Raw genomic sequence first — 7,185 nt, forward strand, 5'->3', positions numbered from 1 at the left:
CACCTAAGAGGCACATTGTTGGCCCTCCCATGTAAAGGCAGTCATGTCCTGAAACTCTGGGTCTAAGAGTATGCTGAATAAAGTATTTGCTAAATCCAGGACAGTATCCCATGCACTAAACACTAGTCAGTCTGACAAAAAACCAATCAGTCTTTCCAGGTTTTGAGCCATATTTGGGACAGCAGCAAGTACAGTTGGAGTCACTTATTTAGTTCTCAGTAATCAACTGTCATTCTCCAGACACTGTAGGGTTTTCACATGGGCCATATCTGGCTGATGAACGGACTCTGTGCAAGAGGCACAAGTCCAGGCATAGTACGGTCCCCTGGGCTACGGCGGCGGCGGCGGCTCCTCAGGTGCTCTGCTCCCTCCCACCTACGCCAGCCCCGGCCCGACTCGCCCTCAGAAACTCACTGGGGCTTCGGACTTTCTCGTCATGCCCCACAAAAGTAAAGCTTGGGGACCTGGGAGGAGCCGGAAGTCACCCAAAATGGCACCTTGAGATCCCCAAATACTATTGTGGAAACGGAAGTGGCCGTTGGTGGCAGGTTGGGGAGACCGGAAGTGAGGAGAGCTGTCGGCCATGGAGCCTAATGATAGTACCAGTACGGCTGTGGAGGAGCCTGACAGCTTGGAGGTGCTGGTGAAGACCCTGGACTCTCAAACTCGGACCTTTATTGTGGGGGCCCAGATGAATGTGAAAGAGTTTAAGGAGCACATTGCTGCCTCTGTCAGCATCCCATCTGAAAAACAACGGCTCATTTACCAGGGACGAGTTCTGCAAGATGATAAGAAGCTCCAGGAATATAATGTTGGGGGAAAGGTTATCCACCTGGTGGAACGGGCTCCTCCTCAGACTCAGCTCCCTTCTGGGGCATCTTCTGGGACGGGGTCTGCCTCAGCCACTCATGGTGGGGGACCCCCGCCTGGTACTCGGGGGCCTGGGGTCTCTGTTTATGACCGAAATGCCAACAGCTATGTCATGGTTGGAACCTTCAATCTTCCTAGTGACGGCTCGGCTGTGGATGTTCACATCAACATGGAACAGGCCCCAATTCAGAGTGAGCCCCAGATACGTCTGATGATGGCTCAGCACATGATCAGGGATATACAGACCCTACTATCCCGGATGGAGTGTCGAGGGGATTCCCAACCGCAGCACAGCCGGCCACCCCCGCAGCCACCAATTGTGACCCTGGAGCCAGTAGCCTTGAGCTCTCAAACATCAGAACCGGCTGAAAGCGAAGCATCTCCTCGAGAACCTTTGGAGGCAGAAGTGGAGGAGCGTGCCCCAGCCCAAAACCCAGAGCTCACTCCTGCTGGCCCAGCCCCAGCGGGCCCAACACCTGCCCCAGAGACAAATGTACCCAACCATCCTTCCCCTGCGGAGTATGTCGAGCTGCTCCAGGAGCTGCAGCGGCTGGAGAGCCGCCTCCAGCCCTTCTTGCAGTGCTACTACGAGGTTCTAGGTGCTGCTGCCACCGCAGACTACAATAACAATCACGAGGGCCGGGAGGAGGATCAGCGGTTGATCAACTTGGTTGGGGAGAGCCTGCGATTGCTGGGCAACACCTTTGTGGCACTGTCTGACCTGCGCTGTAATCTGGCCTCTGTGCCCCCACGACACCTGCATGTGGTCCGCCCTATGTCTCACTATACCACCTCCATGGTGCTCCAGCAGGCAGCCATTCCCATAGAGATCAACATGGGAACCACTGTAACCATGACAGGAAATGGGACTCGGTCCCCACCAACTCCCAATGCAGAGGCACCTCCCCCTGGTCCTGGGCAGGCCTCGTCTGTGGCTCCGTCTTCTACCAATGTTGAGTCCTCAACTGAGGGGGCTGCCCCGCCAGCCACCAGCCATCCAAGGGTCATCCGGATTTCCCACCAGAGTGTGGAACCGGTGGTCATGACACACATGAACATTCAAGATTCTGACATGCAGCCTGGTGGTGTTTCGAGTGCTCCCACTAGCTCCTTGGGACCCCCTGGTCATGGCCAAACCTTGGGACAGCAGGTGCCAGGCTTTCCAACAGCTCCACAGGCTCGGCCTTCCCATCCTGGAGGGCCCCCAGTCTCTGGGACTCTGCAGGGTGCTGGGCTGGGTACCAATGCCTCATTGGCCCAGATGGTGAGCGGCCTCGTGGGGCAGCTTCTTATGCAGCCTGTCCCTGTTGCTCAGGGGACCTCAGGAATGGCTCCACCACCAGCCCCTGCCACTGCTTCTGCCAGTGCTGGCACCACCAACACAGCTACCACAGCTGGCCCTGCCCCTGGGGGGCCTGCCCAGCCTCCACCCACCCAACCCTCCATGGCAGATCTTCAGTTCTCTCAGCTTCTGGGGAATCTGCTAGGGCCCGCAGGGCCAGGGGCTGGAGGGCCTGGTGTGGCTTCTCCCACCATCACTGTGGCGATGCCTGGTATCCGTGCCTTTCTCCAGGGCATGACTGACTTCTTGCAGGCAACACATACAGCCCCTCCACCCCCGCCACCTCCTCCACCCCCACCACCTGCCCCAGAACAGTAGACCATGCCCCCACCAGGCTCCCCTTCCGGTGGTGCAGGGAGTCCTGGAGGCCTGGGTCTCGAGAGCCTGTCACCAGAGTTTTTTACCTCAGTGGTGCAGGGTGTGCTGAGCTCCCTACTTGGCTCCTTGGGGGCTTGGACTGGCAGCAGTGAAAGTATTGCTGCCTTCATACAACACCTCAGTGGATCCAGCAACATCTTTGATCCTGGAGCTGATGGGGCCCTTGGATTCTTTGGGGGGCCCTGCTGTCTCTTCTGTGTCAGAACTTCTCTATGGTGGACGTAGTAATGCTCCTCCATGGGCATTTCCAGCCACTACAACGGCTCCAGCCCCAGCTGCGATCCTTCTTCCACCAGCACTACCTGGGTGGTCAGGAGCCCACATCCAGTAACATCTGGATGGCAACCCACACATTGATCACAGGGCTAGAAGAATATGTGCCGGAGAGTTTTTCTTTGGTGCAGGTGCAGCCAGGTGTGGACATCATCCAGACAAACTTGGAAGTTCTCCAAGAGCAGTTTAATAGCATTGCTGCTCATGTGCTGCACTGCACAGATAGTGGATTTGGGGCCCGGTTGCTGGAGTTGGGTAACCAAGGCCTGTTTAAATGCCTGGCCCTGAATCTGCATTGCTTGGGAGGCCAGCAGATGGAGCTTGCTGCTGTTATCAATGGCCGAATTCGTCGTATGTCTCGTGGGGTGAATCCCTCCTTGGTGAGCTGGCTGACCACTATGATGGGACTGAGGCTTCAGGTGGTACTGGAGCGCATGCCCGTAGGCCCTGATGCCATTCTCAGATACGTTCGCAGAGTTGATGATCCCCCCAGCCACTTCCTGAGGAGCCAATGGAAGTTCAGGGAGCAGAAAGAGCTTCCCCTGAGCCTCAGTGGGAGAATGCTTCCCCAGTCCCTGGAACAACAGCAGAAGTGGTCCCGAGGTCCACCTCCTACTCCTGAGGGGGGCTCCCGAGATGAACAGGATGGAACTTCAGCTGAGACAAAACCTTGGGCAGCTGCACTCCCCCCAGAATGGGTCCCTATTATCCAACAGGATATTCAGAGCCAGCGGAAGGTGAAACCGCAGTCCCCTCTGAGTGATACCTACCTCAGTGGTATGCCTGCCAAGAGATGCAAGACGATGCAGGGTGAGGGCCTCCAGCTGCTTCTCTCAGAGGCTGTGAGCCAGGCAGCTAAGGCAGCCAGAGCTCGGCCCCTGATTAGCCCCGAGAGCCTGAGCCAGGACCTGGAGGCACCAGAGGTTCAGGAGAGCTACAGGCAGCAGCTCCGGTCTGATATACAAAAACAACTGCAGGAAGACCCCAACTACAGTCCCCAGCACTTCCCCAATGCCCACCGGGCCTTTGCTGATGATCCTTAGCTCTTTGCTTTGTGGCCCTTTCTCACCAGGAGACCGTTTCCCCCCTCTTCCTTCACAGTACTTAAGAAATAAAAGTCGGATTTTTCTGGCAAAAAAAAAAGAGACACAAGTCCAACCATCTCTAGTTCCTGAATAACAACTATTAAGTCTTAGTTCCCTGTGGGAGATGATATCGTGAAGGCCTTACTGAGAGGCCTAAGATAGGGAGCAATGTCTTTCCAGCCCAGTGGAATAGCCTTTAGGATCTCATGTAAATGCCAGCTGTGAAGAGCATCATTAGGTTCTTGGAAAGCAAGGGCATAGATGGTCACCCTAACTGCCACTCACACCACAGAGCCTGCAACTCTTCAACTGTCTCCCAGGATTCAAGATCCCAGGCATATCTCCCTCTGATGGCCAGCCTTCCCTAAAGGCTAGTTTGTTCCAGTCCATCAAGGAATGATTCTCAGCAATAGTAAGGAGACAATGTAGGTGTTTCGTGATGGAGAGATGTGTTGTAACACTGTAAACCATTTTTCCTCACTTTCAGATAGAACCACCCCATAGCACCACTATCCCATAATTTTACCACCCAAGCAGCTAAGAACTCCTTTTGGGTTCTGCTGAAAAGGGGATAGACACATCAATCAACTTCACTGGTGGATATCTGCACAAGGAATAAGCTTGATTGGCAGGTGGTAGGGGTCTTTGCACGCCTACCTGTGGCTTTGTTTCAATTTAGTCTGAGGGAGCCAGATTTCAAATGTGCCCATTAGTTCTTCTTTTCTGAATCCATCATTTCTACCCAGTCCTCAGACTCACTGTCACTTTCTAATAGGTTTTATTTTTTATTATTCCAGTAAGGGCTCTGGACGATGGTATAAACACAGGCATTTTCTCATCACAAAAAGTTGAGCATAGTGCCATGTCAGTGTGTTCAGCCAAGCCTTCCCTTCTTCCATTGTACCTTCCATGTCTATAAATAACACAGTGTAGGTCACGTCCCTTTCTGGTTATAACTCCTTCTCTAACATGCACACCTTGTTTTTGGCCACCAGCTGAGCCTGAATGGTCCAGATGGACTGCCCACAGCAGAGGCCAGACTATTCCTACTGCTAAGAGCCAGGAGTCCTTGTTGGCCATTTGTCATTTCAAATCCTCCATTTGACTACTCAAGCCTGCTGGAGCTTTTGGAGCATCTCCCAGGGCAGCCCACAGTATCCAGCAGGTGGGAAACTGGGTCCCACATACACTCGTGCCACTATCCCAGGATCTTTCTGGTTTATTCTTCTTTTCCTCATCCCATTTCTTTGGAATTCTGTATACTACTTCAATTGTTCTGTCCAGCCAACCTGTGACTGGAATCATCCCAAAGGTGGTGACAGGGGCACTCCTACAAAAGACTGCCTGAAATCATCTCAAGCTGAGGCCAGTTAGCATCCCAAACAAAGAAGCACTAAATGCCAGGGTAAGCAGTCCTCAGCGTTTATTAGGGGAACTTTATGTTTATATAGGGCTGCAGTGTCCTTGAGATGAACGATGAGAAAGCAGATGTTCTGTTCGGGGATGTACATCATGGGAGAATAAGATTTTGGAATTAACAAGATAGGTTAAGGAATTTCACTCAGGCCTGGGATCCATTTCTAGGACATGTCTGATCTTTCAGTATTTCAGGCAACAACCTGAACAATTATATCATTATCTCAGAAAGTTCTTTGCTGCCTTCCAGGCCCTATCTTGGGTTCAAGCCTGCTGGAGAAAATATGTAACTGGCCAGGTCACAGAGCATTCAAAGGCATCAGTCAAGACAAAGAAAGGCAGTGAATGTGGGGGAGGATGGGGAACTAACTAAGGGACCCTACATATATCTAGCACCCATACCTTGGTTTCTGAATACCATTCTCTAATAAACTTAACATGGTGTCTTTGAGAAATGGCTGAATCTAGGATGGGGGTGGGAAAAATAAAAGATGAGTCTGGAACATACTAGAGTTTTGGAAAGTAAGGAAATGTTCAAAAAACAAAGGAATGGTCATGTATCAAAGGGACACAGGTATCAACTTGAAGAAGCTACCAGTAGTCAAAGCTGGAATGCAATGAAATTAATAATGAGTATTATTATAAACCAAAGTAGAAAATAGATACTTGAGTCCATACTGTTATAAATATTGAGTATATTTTAAAATGGTATAAATAAACAAAAGGAACCTGACAATGTACATGGCATAAAGTAATATGTTTTGTATTTATCTTCTCTCTGCCCAGTGAATCTTTAGAGTACTTAAAAATAAATACAAACTTTGAGAAATCAGTTAATATCTCAACACCATATCACAAAGTATGCCTCACCATTTAACTCAATCATATCTTATTCATACTGCATCTTTTGTCTCTAACGTTTTTTGCTAATTCTTTATGTATTCATACCTAATCCATCCTTTATGGCTGATTCAAGTGCAATTTTTGTCCTCCAATCTTATGAAAGGTCAGTGTGGTGCAAAAAAAAAAAAGTACTTAATAAATTTTGCTGATTGACTTGTTCAAGCTCAGACTATTTCTTTCTTCTTTATTTTAAACAATTTAGCACATATGTATTTTAATTTTGTTAATTTCATCTTCCCAGCAGCCTGTGAAGTCTGTGAGAGTAGGGGATTTGTTGTATACTGATTTTGTATATCCAGTAATAGAACAGTGCATAGACTAGATATTCAAACATATTTTTGACTCTTGGATTAAGACTTACTACCTCCAGGAAGAAAAAAGATAAGGAAAAAACAATGAAGAAAACTATACAACTTCTTCTGTCACCATTTTAGGCCTTTCTCATTCAAAGCCTGCCAATGTGGAAACTGCTAAATGCAGTAAGGGAGGAAGAAAGAAAGATAACACTATACAATTTATTTATTATGTTGGGAAAACAGAACCTCTGCATTATTTTTTTCTATCTCAGAAAATATGAGAGAAAATATTTTTGGGTTCTATGTTTACACTCATGATCTGAATTGTAATTAAGCAGTGCCAACAGAATATGAACTTTGCTATAGATGTTTCTTTCCTGGCAAACTGATGGATGAGAGCAGTCTGTGATCCTCTCAGTCACTGCCTTTGAAAGGTTAAAAAAAAAAAGGTACTCTTTACTATCTTTTAGTTGGTAGGCAATTGAGAAACTATCTTTTATTTTCAATTCATGACCATCCTAGAATAATGCAAGCAGATAAAGCATGTCCTCTGGGGGTCATTTCTTTTACAGACGTAATTGCTCTGAAAATGGACATTTCTTGTGGGTTCTTTTTTAGCCAT

The 7,185-nt window shown here is 49.0% G+C and overlaps 1 pseudogene; it reads left to right on the forward strand.

Moving 5' to 3' along the window:
• The first annotated feature begins 556 nt into the window (after window positions 1-556).
• Window positions 557-4,006, forward strand: LOC100410032 (large proline-rich protein BAG6 pseudogene; annotated as a pseudogene).
• The last annotated feature ends 3,179 nt before the right edge of the window (window positions 4,007-7,185 follow it).

Source organism: Callithrix jacchus, chromosome 14 (genome assembly GCF_049354715.1).
Source record: "Callithrix jacchus isolate 240 chromosome 14, calJac240_pri, whole genome shotgun sequence".
Classification (NCBI taxonomy): domain Eukaryota; kingdom Metazoa; phylum Chordata; class Mammalia; order Primates; family Cebidae; genus Callithrix; species Callithrix jacchus.